The sequence below is a fragment of the Numida meleagris genome, chromosome 22 (assembly GCF_002078875.1).
Source record: "Numida meleagris isolate 19003 breed g44 Domestic line chromosome 22, NumMel1.0, whole genome shotgun sequence".
Lineage (NCBI taxonomy): Eukaryota > Metazoa > Chordata > Aves > Galliformes > Numididae > Numida > Numida meleagris.
Window position 1 is genome coordinate 2476691 of NC_034430.1, and position 13185 is coordinate 2489875.

The following is a 13185-nucleotide window of genomic DNA, read 5'->3' on the forward strand; positions in this document are numbered from 1 at the left end:
TCGAGCGCCCCCCGGCGGTTTGGAGGTACCAGCACCCCGGCGCGGCATCTTCAGCCCGGGGTTGGGTTGTGCGTCCTCCTCCTCAGGGACGGGCTGAGGGCCGTGTCACCGCGTCGTGGAGAGCGATCTTGAAATTACTCTGTGTTTAATGAACATCGCTAAATCAACATATATATACGTATTCTCCCTGCTGGGGAGTCAATGGGGTGATGCAAACCTTCTGCCCAAAGTGAGGAAGCAGCTCGCGGGGACTGTATTGTGCCCATAGACACACACCTCTGTGTGCAGCATTGCACAGCCAGAGCTCTACAGAAGGACTTGAGAGTTTTTGGTTATTTTAAAGAAAACTCCAAACCCCGGAAGGTTCAGGACAGCGTTACACATTGATCTCAGCCTTCCTTCCAGCAGAGGGAAACCCAGCACCAGCGCTGAGGGCTGTGGCCGTGGAGGCGGCTCTGGCTCACACAGCGATCTCTGTTCTCTTTTAACTTCAGTTTCTTCCATTGGCAAACCCTGGTTCATGCTGAGCGATTAAAAATATCAAATACGGCGTTACCCAGCGAGGAGTCAAGGGAAGAAAACCAGCCATAGCGGAAGCGGTGCTGTGAAGCTGAGAGGCTGGGGCCACGAGCGGGAGGTGGGGGGCTCTTACCTGGCCCTGCTGACTGCGTCTCCAGTGCTTGTGCAGAACAGCAGCATCTGGCCCTGCTTGTGTGCCCTAATTTGCTGCTTGGCTTCAGAGGCCACGTCCATCCTCACCACGTGTGGGAACCGGTCACCGACTTTGGATCATGGAGCTTTTTGGGAGCAGAGTGGGATGTGGCTGCGCTCTGCAATGCATGAAGTGCTGTGTGAGCCGGGCCCTGCAGCTCATAAAGGACTGTCCCTTATGGAGCATCCAGGCAATGTCCTGTGACACCTGAGCTCTGGGTCACTCCTCATCCCCTCCAAGCGGGCGGTAACAAAAGCTGAGCAGCAGGGAAGGAAGGCGGCTCACCCCCGTATCAGAGGGATGACCACAGCTCAGCTGTCCCTCTGCAAAGTAGGGCCATTCCTTTTTATTTAATCATGGGAAACTGGGTGGCTTCCATGGGTTGTGCAGTGCCTTGACCCAGCCAAGCCCCGAGCTCGGCGCAGCCCTTTTTCCCTTCTCACTGCCATCATGCAGTTATAAAAGAAACTCAAGAGGTTTTCCTGGCTTGTGTGAATTCAATTCTGGGTCCGATGCCAGCTCAAGGAGCCCAACTCCTGGTGCAGGTGCTGAATGCGTCCCCGGCTCGATGACACCGCTGCAAATCACAGCCTGGCTTGAAAGAGCAGGGAATGCACCCAAAGGGACTGTCCTGCACAGGCTGACAGTGAGTACACGCAGATCCGCTCTCGCTGTCATTTACAGTTAATTTATTTTTAGATTTCAAAAATGTTTTTATTTCTCATGCACACAGAATTGGCACTGTGTTTTTGGGTTGTAGCTGACTCCATTGTCTTCTCCAGTTATGCCTCCCCTGCAGTGCCGAAATGAAAAATTCCAGTTACACATTGTACAGGGGATGGGAGCTCGGAGGAACTGACTCATCTTGGTTATATTTGTCTTTTTCAAAGGGGAAGGTCCTGTTTCAGTGAGGGGTGGTGGGGGAACAGCATCAATTATCTCCCACCCGCTACAGCAAACCTGAGGTTGTCATCAGGGGTCTGCAGGGTGCAGAGCTGAGTGCCCTCTGCGAGTGCACCCCGGTGTGTTCTCAGCATGGAGCTGCTGGGGTTGCTCCAACAGTCTGGGTAGCAGCAAAGGGAGCGTGTTCAGCTGTTTCTCAGAAAAACAGCAGTGGCTCCAGCGTGACAGAGGCCACCACGCGCTTCCCAGGACGCAGCCAAGCCTGGGCGCCCCGTAGGTAGTGAGCCCTGGCTCTGAAGACATTTCTCACTCACAGGGCTTGGCTGAGCCCCTGGGGGGGCTGCCACTGCTCCTGGCATCATGGAGAGCATGAGGACAGAGCCCAGAAGGGTTCGTGCCGTTTGTCCTCATGCCAGTGAGGCAGAAAGGGAAGATGCTGCTGGTTCCAACTGCAGCAGTTTTTACGCAGGGAGGAAAAACACACACTGTGGCTTAAGCGAGGTGCTGCCGCACACCCTGCTCACTCTGCCCAGGTGGTGCTTAAAACCCTTCCCTTCTCCTGAGCTGGGGCACCACTGCTTTGGTCAGCATCCCTGCCCAAAATGACGGCCGTGCACTGCTGCCTCCAGCTCTGTGCTCGCAGGGCTGATCTGCTGCAGCTCCCAGGGCAAAGCTGCACGTGCAGCGCTGTGCTTCGGGTTTGCTGGGAGCCGGATCTGCCATGCCACGGCTTGGATGTGCATTGCTGTGGCTTGGGTGCGCTGTACCGCGGTTTGTGTGCGCGTCACCACAACCCAGACCCACAGCCACAATGTGGAGCTGCTGGTCAGCCCTGCGGCACGTGGGCATTGCTCTGGGTGTGGGCAGTGCTGGGGGGGGGGCAGGGACAGGAGGCTGTGGATGCCCCATCCCTGGAGGTGGCCAAGGCCATGGACAGGGCTGTGGGCGGCCTGAGCCCACGGCAGGGATGGGGATGGAGGGGCTTTGGGGTCCCTTCCAACCCAACCATTCTACAGCCCTCTGTCCTGCAGGCGACCTGTGGGGTGCAGCCCCGAAGCTGCTGCGTGCTGTAGCGGTGCTGTCACATGCAACGTGCCACATGGGCTTCTTGCGTGTCAGAAGGGAGCCGTGAGCGTGCTGGGGGATGCGATAAGGCCCCGGCATGCGGTGGCGTGAGCACAGCTCTCCTGCACGGTCCCAGCAGCTGCTGGAGCCGCTTCCACTTCCTGCCCGGCCCTGCGCAGCGCGGCTCCGTGCTGTTCAACAGCTGCCGCGCTCCATCCTGTTTCGTGCTGAAAGGTGCTTTATAAGCGGAAGGACGTTCTGATGAACAGGAGGAATGATGTACAGGCAGGGCTGGTGACAAGGCTCATCCCGGTCCTGGTGCTGGTGACGGGTGGCGGTGCTGGGGGAAGGATGTCCTCAGGGGTGGGAGAACCCTTCCCTGCTGATGAGTTTGGGGAAACTGCGAGGTGCCCGCGTTGTGGGGTGCCTGGAGCAGCGTGGGGCCAGCAGGGTGTGGGCAGCACCTTGTGCCTGCAGTGTTCCTGCCCGGCCACACTGCAAAGCCCTTTGCAAGCAGAAGCATTGGGTAAAGGAGAGGAAATCAGGCCTAGAACTTGCATAGGACCGAATCAAACCTGCAAGAAAAGCGCTGATCCAGTGAGATGGAGCCAGGGAGAGCTCACTGCGGCCTTCCAGTCCTGGAAGTGAGCCTACAAGCAGGAGGGGGACCAACTTTTTACACAGTCTGATATGGACGGGACAAGTGGCAATGGCTTTGAGCTGAAAGAGGGAACATTTCAGTTAGGTGTTAGGAAGAAATGTTTTACTCAGTGAGTGGTGAGGTGCTGGCACTGCTGCCCAGAGCTATGGGTGCCCCATCCCTGGAGGTATCCATGGCCATGAATGGGGCTCTAGGCAGCCCGGCCTGGTGTGGTGCACACAGCCCATGGCAGGGGCTGGAGCTGGATGGTCCTTAAGGTCCCCTCCAACCTTGGCCATTCCATGATTCTATACTTGAAGATAAGATTCATCAGGACGTATTTACTGATCAAAACAGATCTAGCATGCTGCTGTATTGCACATGGTCATGAGCCATGAAGAAATTTGGAAAGGGGAAAAGTGAAGACTGTTCTGCAAGAGGAAGAGAAGCTGGTTTTCTTTCAGTCCTATTCCTTTCAATCATAGGCTACAGTTTGTGTCCTATTGGGTTGCAATTATAATCTTTCAGATCAGACACATAATCATTGGGCTGGAGAGCAAAAAGTACCTGGGTAATGTGCTTAACAGAAATTAACCTGGTTACGTTTGTACTCTATTGAAAATGAGAAAGTGCTGATGGTCAAAATCAATTCCTCCACAGCCAAATTACTGCAGGGCCGGCTTAGGGTTTCAGCTAAATGCTCAACCCTCAAACAATGATCCTAATTGTATTGAATTAGGCTCCTGATCATATAGTTCAAATGAAGGCGACGGTTTGCATTTAATGCTACGGGGTGGGCAAAGTGGAAGGCTCGCCCCGACGGGGGCGGTGGGAGAGCTGTGCCCAACGTCCCCTTCCTATATCATCGGTTTGGGATCATGGCTCAGGGTGGGATGTTGGGATGGAGGACACGCAGTGCAGCCCTAAGGACGAGGGGAGGACGCAGTGCTGCATCCCGCTGCTGCTGGCCCCAGCCCAGCCCACCGCTTCCCATGGTCACCCCACAGCAGGAGCACCGTGATGCGCCCAAAGCCCCCATGTTGTGGCTGGGGGTCCCGTGGAGGTGGTACTGGGGCACCCCTCCCCTTCTCCTTGCTGGTAAATCACAGCGTTTCCATGGGGGGGTGACGTTTCTTTTGGAGATTTCTTAAGTGCCTGCAGAGCGGGGCAGCTCGCTGCAGCGCTCAGCTCCTGCCCGGTTACATCTTTTCCCTTAAAAGCCGGAACCTTGCGGAGTTTCCTGGATGAGAGCACCTCAGTCATTAACTGTGAATTTCAAATGAAGCAGATTTACAGTATATATCAGAGAAATATGCCACTGCAGGGGAGTGGGAGTGCTACAGGGCTGCATGGCTGCGTTTCACCTTTTTTCAGGCTGAGACTGGGAACAGCCGACCCATGTGCTGCCCTTGAGCATCCCTCATCATGCAATGGGATCATGCTCTGTGTGGCCAATGCAGGAGGCACTGCTGGGCCCCACTGGGATGTGGAAAACTCTGAAGGTCCCCAAACCCAGCGGCAGCACGGATCCATCAGTGGGGGCAGGCGCTCCTCCGGGGGAACGCGACAAGTGGCAATTCATTAGATGTCAGTAAGTGGGAAGGATGGGACCTGTGGTCCCACTGTTGCAATAAGGGGAGGGGGGGGAGAAGGCGGCGGTGGGCAGCACAGAGGGGGCACCCCCATTGGGAAGCACCCAGGGGACGTGGGACCTCGGAGGTGCTTCTCCCCACATCCCACAGGGGATCCCCAGCCCAGCCCCACTGTGCTCCTGGCGTTGTCCCATAGGCAGAGGTGGCTGCAGGGACGCGGGTCACGTCGCGTCGTCCCCGATCGATGCACATTTTGGTGCGTGAGTTATTAGCCCGCTGTCATAAACTATCTCAAAACCACAAAAGTAAAAGAATAAATCTCCCTGTTTACCTCCACTGCGTTGTTTTTCAGTACCAAAGTCCCTCCGGGCATCTGCTCAATATCACGTCCTCCAAACCCGCGCACAAATCACGAAATTGAAGGCGGATTTGGGGGATTTTAGCCAACTTCTGCCGGTTTCCAGCGCTTGGCGGTGTGCGAGGAACCCCCTCAGCCCCTCATCCCTGATTTGCTGTTTGCAGACGAGCACCGATGTTCATTTCAATGCATTTTTGCCACCGCAGAGATTGAGCTCTTCCCGTCTGATTATCGCTTTCTCGCGACCCCCCCCACGTGGGAAGCACACTTCAGCTGTCATTAAATATTAAAGGCCAGCCCGTGCTGGTAAGCAGCAGCACCTCACCCCGAGCTGTGCTCCATCAGCAGCACGGGGGGGGACAGCTCTCGCAGTGCTCCCAGTACAGCACACTGGGGCTGCAGCCCCTCTGTGGTGTGAGTGCTCCCTATGGTGCTCACAGTGGGGTGCTGCTGGGATGTGACAGGTGCTGCCGACTGGATTTCTTCTGGGGGCCGATTTCGGCCCCTAAAGTGTTAAGTGAGTGCTAAGCCTTATAAAATTACCCTTTCAGCTACTATTTCTGCACAAAAGGCTTTCGGCGACAAGATATGCCAAAGCATCTGATGAAGTAATATGTCTATTCTCATTTGTGACATTTATTATTAACAGGGAGAGAGAAAAAGAAAAAGAAAAAAAAAAAAAAAAAGCCCAGCCAGAAAGAACTCTTAATTGAAGGACTATTGTGCCGTGGTAACTGCTATTAAATTAATCTGCTGCATTCCTTTCCACCCACACACTTTAAAACTTCCTGGTTATAATTAGAACCATTTAAAACCAATTTGACACTCCTGGGATGATGCAGTTCAGCTGCTTAATATGGTGAAACTTTGGTGAAAGGAGCAGAGAGGGGCTGTGGGCTGGCTTTGCTCGGCTCGGCTCTTGCAGAGGTGCAGAGCTGGGAGCTGCTGCGTGTGCACGAGGAGGGTTTGCATGCAGGGAAATGCAAGCTCAGGTCCAGCCCCTCCTGTGCTGGGAGTCTGCTGAGCTGCAGCCCATTCAGTGCTTTGTGGTCGTTGTGTGGGAGATGCTCGGAGTGTCCTCTGCCCACGGGGTGCGTTGCTTTCTGCTCTGGGAGGGACCGTGAGTGCAGAGCGATTAATGCAACGGCATGCAAAAATGCACCAATGCAAAACCGTTGGTGCATCTCACTGTGGTTAGAAGGCATTGGGCTGCAGGACTGAGAGGTGACATCCAGCCCGAGGCCTCGGCCCGGGGTTGGAAACACTCTGAGGGCGTGCAGGTCCTGGGTTGGATTCGGGCTTTGGTGCTTGGGGAGCAAACAGCGGAACCGTGAGCCCGGAGGGGTCACTTCTGCAAATGTGTTCCTGCTCCGCCGCCCCGTAACCACCTGCGTGGCACCGCGATGGTATCGGCTCCGGCAGAGCCCCGACCACCTCCAGGCACAGCCGGTTCCTCTCTCAGCCCTGGAAGATCCCTTTAGTCACGGTATCTTTCCTGTCACCTTCTGTTTCCTTCTGCATTTGGCTCTCAGCTCGGCGACATGTGTTCGCCAGTGCCGCGCTAAGCAGCTCCAGGCGCAGCGCTCCCCGGGCCCGCTTCCTCCCGCAGCACCCACCTTGCTGCCGGGCAGCCCCATCCCATAGGCATTCAAAGGAGAAAAAAACCATTTTCTGCATTTTAAACATCTCCCCTCTTCCCCTCTGCAGTGTGATCAGCCCCCCAGGAAAAGAGTTCATTTATGCATTTGTCTATTGTTTATCTATGTATATATTTTTTTGCTCTCTTGCTCCTCTGTAATTTTTTTCCCAACTTTGGAAGCAGCGACCGAGCGGCCAAAGGAAAGGCAGAAAAAAAAAAAAAAAAAAAAGGCACAAAAACAAAACTTGGATATTTCTGCTACCCCGTAACTTTGCAAAAATGCTGCGTGCTTGCGCTGCTGCTCCGCGGGAGGCGTAACGAGAAGCAGTGGCTGCGGGCTGCAGCCAGCACGGGTAAAATTAGCAGAGCTCCGCGCCGGCCGCCCTCTGCATCCCTCCTCCCAGAGCGGGACATGCTGTCTTTGTTTCCCTCCGAGCTTGGATCTGAACCAGGGTCTGCTCTGTGTGTGTGTGTGTGTGTGTGTGTGTGTGTAGAACGTACCGGAGCACGGCGAATTTTGGTCTTTTGGGGGGGGGAAAAGGAAGGAAGGAAGGAGGGAGGGGTGTTTTTAGGGGGTAGAAAATGCAGCATGGGGCTGTGGTGGTGCATGTACCCAGAGCTTGGTGGGATGTTTCTGAGAAATGTCATGGGTTGGGCTGTAACTCATCTGTTATATCTATATAAACAGCTATTAAAGCAAATGCAGGGATTAGGAGGTGGACAACGCAATTAGGGAATCAGTGCTGCCGGATCGGAGGGCCCGGCAGAGAACTTGGCTGGAAGTGATTTCGGCGTCAAATGGAGTAAGTCAGTAGAATAAAAACCCGATGCTCATTAGCAGGAGGACGGTAATAAACAACACGTGGTTCCCCAGGCCAGCACGTGGCTGGGCAACCTGACCTAGTGCTGGGCAACCCGGCCTAGGGGTTGGCAGCTGTGCCATGGCGGGGAGGTTGGCACTGGATGGTCTGCGAGGTCCCTTCCAACCCCACCATGCTCTGGTTCTCTGGCAGCTGGCACTGATGCTGCTCTGTCCCCATGTCTGACATCTCAGCACGTGGCTGTGATTTAGGAGGGCACCACGGAACCAGCACAGGGCTCAGTGTGATAGTTAACGCTGTTCCTGGCATCCGGAGCATCCTTTGGCAATGTGGCATGAAGAACCTCTTAAGAAAAATGAATTGCTTTTTAACCTGGGCTCAGCTCCTTTCCACCTGCTGAGCAACATACCCAGAGAACAGCGGTGTGGAATTAGGGGAAAAAAATCAACCTGGCAAAACACGAGTGCCTAAAAGCAGAAGTGGGAGAGGGTCTCATCACTTGAAAGCCTGAAATGCTGAGAGCAGCTCCTCTTGAAGGCAGCAAGCTGGGTGCACATGTGGCCATGGAAGTGGAGCACAACACTTGCTTCCTTCCTGGGAATGGAAAAGAGGGATGGGCTGAAATCAAGGGGATGTAGCAAGGGACAGCTCTGTGAAAGATCCTCAGGGTCCCACAGGGTCAGAAGTGGAGCACAGGATGGGGGGTGATGTGGGGCAGAGCCCAGCACCTGAGCTGCCCCACGGGGTCGGGGCAATTGGGGGTGAATCAGCTGCAGTTTTGATTGTGGCTTTTGCTGCGTGTGAGCGTCTCCGCAGAGAGCTGGGGAAGGGGTTTGTTGCTCTTGGGCTGCAGGGTCTGCTTTGGGAAAGGTGAGCCTTGAAAAAGCATTGCTGTTCCATGGGGCTGTTATCATGCCCACATTTCTGATGGGGTTTCTGACCCCAGGAAAGCAGAGGGCTGGGAAGCAGCAGAGGAGTAAAACTGGAGCTGCCCTGGGCTGTCCCACTGCTCAGGCACTGGAGGGGGAATGGGGTGATCCTCTGCCATCCCTGGGCTCCAGCTTCGTGTTGATCTCTGTCCTGCTGGGGATGGGATGCCATCCTTGCGTTTGCCTCCCTGGAAATACCTGCAAAGCTCTTCACTAACCCAATTAAGGAAAAAAAATAAATTAAAAATCAAGGTTTTCTTTCTCCTTCTGGGCCGCAAAAGCTTTGTGGATGGCTTTAAGAGGCGGCCAAGGGACGTTTCTCAGCACACACACCCAAAATAAATAAATAAAACATCTTTCCCATCCGCGAAGGAGAGTGCTTTATTTTGAAGCGCTGACATAATGCGTTGGACGGTTCTGACTTTTAAGATGATACTCCAGGAAACGGAGTGGAGCTCGCAGAGCATTTTGATGTCGCGAAGAGCGCAGGTTTAATGGAGGAGCTCTCGCTGAAGGAGCACCCATCTGCTGACAGCATGCGGGGCTCTGTCAGTTGTCCAAATGCGTGGGGGGGGGGGGGGGGGGTTAGATATCAAGGAAGCAGGCTCCCTTGGCTGTGGGAGCGGCTGCTGGAGGCAGGCTGGGTGCAGGTTAACCAAACCGCCCCATTTTTGATGCAGCAGTTGTTCAGCTTTCTGCACGTTCCTGTTCCCTTTGCTTGTCCACTCTGCTGTGATCCCCATGGGTTTCTTTCTTTCTTTTTCTCTCTCTCTTCTTGCCTTCCTTTAAACACCCAGCCTGGCTGGTTTTCTTGTTGGCAGGGGCTGGAGGGCAGCACTGAGTCTTGTGGGCTCCGCTCTGTGCCATACGCAGGCAGGAGGATTTTCCCCTGCTGCTTCCATAGCTTGGCTGCTCCCAAACGTTCTCACCAGCGTGGTGACACTGAGCACTCAGCAGCCTGCTGCCAGCCCCCAGATTTGTTTTTTTCTCTTTACTTTTCTCGACTCGGATTCTCTCCGTTTGGTCTATCAAGAGAGGGAGGTGATGTTATGTTCACCGTGCTGCACAGGGGCCACCCCTCCAGTGGGAGGGGAAGGCCCTGGAAGAGGAGCTCACCTCTGTGGTGCCTGGTGGTGTTCAGGGGTTGTACGTAGAACCACAGCATGGTTGGATCAGGAAGGACCTCGCCATCCCCTTGTCCCAGCCCTGCCCTTGGCTGGGTGCCCCCCACCAGGTCAGGGCCCCATCCATCACCTCTAGGGATGGGCATCAGGTCCCCCTGCATGGCATCCCTCCCTTCTGTGGTGTCAGCTGCACCTCTCAGCCTGGTGCTATCTTCCAGACTTGCTGAGGGGACTCTATCCCATCATCCATGTCCCTGATAAAGACACTGAAGTGCACCGGTCCCAGGATGGGCCACTGGGGGACACCACTTGTCACCACGTCTGCTTGGACGCTGAGCCATTGACCACAACCCTCCGGCCGCAACCATCCAACCAACCCCTCACCCACCCAATAGTCCGCCCTTCAAACCCACATCTCTCCAATGTAGAGATAAAGATATAATGTCCTCAGGGCTTCGATCTGAGCTCCTTGGAGAGGAGCAGCCCTTGCTGTGGCACAGAAAGCACCGGGTGATCCATCCATGGCAGTGGGATGTGCTGCCTGGCTGTGGCTTTGTCCCACCATGAGCCTGGGCCATGCTCTGTGTCCACAAATCCCTTTCATCCCACGTGAGGTCAACAGGAGCCAAACCTACGCAACAAAGCTCTGTGCACCTTGGGTCGCCGTGGCATTAAATATATATGGGGAGAAAATTAGTTTAATCAAGTCGAGGCAGCATCAATTAATATTTTAGTAAAAATGTCAAACTCCAGTTTAACACACTGGTTAAATCTCAGCTGGAAAAAACCACTGTGGTTCTCCACCGCCTTTTTTTTTTCTTAAACCCAGGCTGGTTTCCCCAGCCCCATCTCTGCCTATGGGGGCTATTGGAGCCACCGACCTCCAGTGGGGTTGCTGGAGAGCATTAGCTGCATGCAGCTCGCCGAGCTGTTTGCCCTTTATCTGAACAAATAATTAGTAGCGGTTTAAAAAGTCCCCGTCTCCCCCTCCCCGCTCCCTTTTATAGGTACAATAATCAGATAAAATATTTCTGGAAGACTATTTACAAACTTCCCCATACCCATCAATCTTACCGTTAAGAAGGAATGGAGGAAGATCTCTAACCTCAAGAAGCTGCTAATGCAACCAAGCTATTTAATGGTGGCGTGGATTTTTTTTTTTCCTGCTGCCATTACTATGGAATACATAATAACATCAATAATTAAATATAAATTGGATTTAATATTTTATGCTGGCGACATGTAATTTACACTCTACCCGAGAAATCAAAAGGTCATGTCTGAAGTAAAGGCAAGAAGTAGGGGGAGATGTTCATGGAACGAGTCCTGCTCTCTTTCTGATGGGCTCCTGGTGAAAGGGAGTCTCAAGAATTTCTCCAGGGAGGGAAACAAGAGCTCTGCTTGGGGTGGAGAAGGAGAACTGCTGGTCTGATGGCTGTTAACGTGGGGTGTGCCTGGTTTTCTGGCTTTGTTCAGTCCCACATCTCATTTCTTTTGATCCAGCCATGCTCCTCAGCCCGCACTTGTTCATAGAATGGTTTCAGTTGGAAGGCGTCCTCCAAGGCCACCAGGTCCCACTCCCCTGCAATGCATAGGGACACCCACAGCTCCACCAGCACTCAGAGCCCCGTCCCCCCACCTTGGGTGTCTCCAGGGATGGGGCGCCACTGCTCCTCTGGGCAGCCTGTTCCTAAGCTCCTGCTGGTGCCATGGCAATGGGGCTGTGCTTATTTGCCATGCCGTCCCCATTGCTGCTGCGTCTGAGCCTCCTGGAAGAAACGCTGCTCAGGAGCCCGAGGAGATGCATAAATAATTCCAGGCTGGCTGCACTATCACTGCATCGATTTTTGTGGGATTACGGTAGATTTCGATGGCTTGCCAGTGGAGCAGTCTCCATTAATGCAGTGGTAATTCAGGAACAGCCTGTGTTATTTCTGGAATGCTGGAAACTTTTTTTATTTTTTTTATTTTTCCCCTTTGGGTCACCCAGCGCCTTGTCCAATTTTCACATACGTACATAGGGAGTTCGCACCAGCTCTGGGTTGCTGCAGCCTGGGCTGTTTGCTTTACATCTGCGATTACTTACAAGTAGGAAAAATCAAACACCCCTTATGCAGATGTGGGGTCTTGGAGCTTTCTCCATCTCCTTCATTCCCTGGGTTAGGAGCAGGCAAGCAGCACGGGGCTGTGTCTGTAGGATGAAGGCCCAGGCAGCACTCATGGAGCTGCAGGATGGGCACAGAGGATCCCCATCACGGCTGGGATAAATTATTGCTCAAGACTGTGGGCAAAGAGGTTTGGGGTTTGTCTGGGCTGCCCAGAGTAGATTTCTCTGCAAGTGGGGCTTCTGCTTTTTTAAAGGTTGCGCAACGCATCTGGGGAAAGCAATTCTTGATTCTTCTTCTTCTGTTGAGTGAGATGGGGAAGTTGCTGGAAACCAGCACAGATCGCGGCTGCCGTCGGCGTCCCAGCGGGCACGAAGGTGGGGGAGGCAGGTGAGCTGCTGAGCCGTGGTGTTGCTTTGCTTGTTTTGGGGGTGTGCAAGGTTTGGGGGCCTGAAAAGTGAAATCTGAAGGTTGGTGGAAGGCAAATCCTTCAGCACACCAGGGGACAGCCACAAGGAGCTGCGTGCTGAGCCAGCTCAGCCCAGGTGGAGTTAAGGAACCCTTTGAGAGGAGGGCATGGCCAGACACATGCGAGCTGCCAGGGAAGTCTGGGGTGAGCGAAACCCACTGATGCATGGGATGGTCGTGCAACATGAGCGAGGGTGGTCAGGCTTTCCTTGTTGGGTGCCTGGGATGCAATGCCAGCATCCCATTTTGGGTGTGTTTTGTGCAGGTTTAGCTGCTACCATGGAACTGATGAAAGGAGTCTGTCCAGGAGAGCGTGCTGCCCGTGACCAAGGTGGAAAAATCCTCATCAATGCTGGTGTTAATTAGTGCACGTTTTCTTATTTTTTTAAAGTCTCCATGGCCAAGTTAAACCCAGTCCTGGGATAGCTGACTTTCCAGGCCCTCCAGGAGTTATAAATCTACACGACAGTCACCCAGAAGCGGGCAGAATAGGCCCTGTTTAATTTGGAAAGCCGCAGACGTGGCCAAAACGTCTCTGGCTTTTCACAGAGCTCCGACAGAGGAAAGGGCTTTCGGAGGAGCCAAACCCCCAAGGCGGCATTTTGGAAACCGTGCTGGGTGGGAGGGCCGGATCCTGCCTCCAGAGCTGGGTCTGAGCACACTGCAGGCTGAGCTTTATAAGGTCACGCAGCTTTCAGCGCCCTTTTACGAGGCTTTGGAGTCCACTAGGAAAAAGAGCTACTTGTTTTATTTTTTGGCCCGGGCTAAATGGTTTTGATCAAAAGCGTGCTCTCTTTTTATGCCTCTTTCCCTCATCCAGCCCATGGGG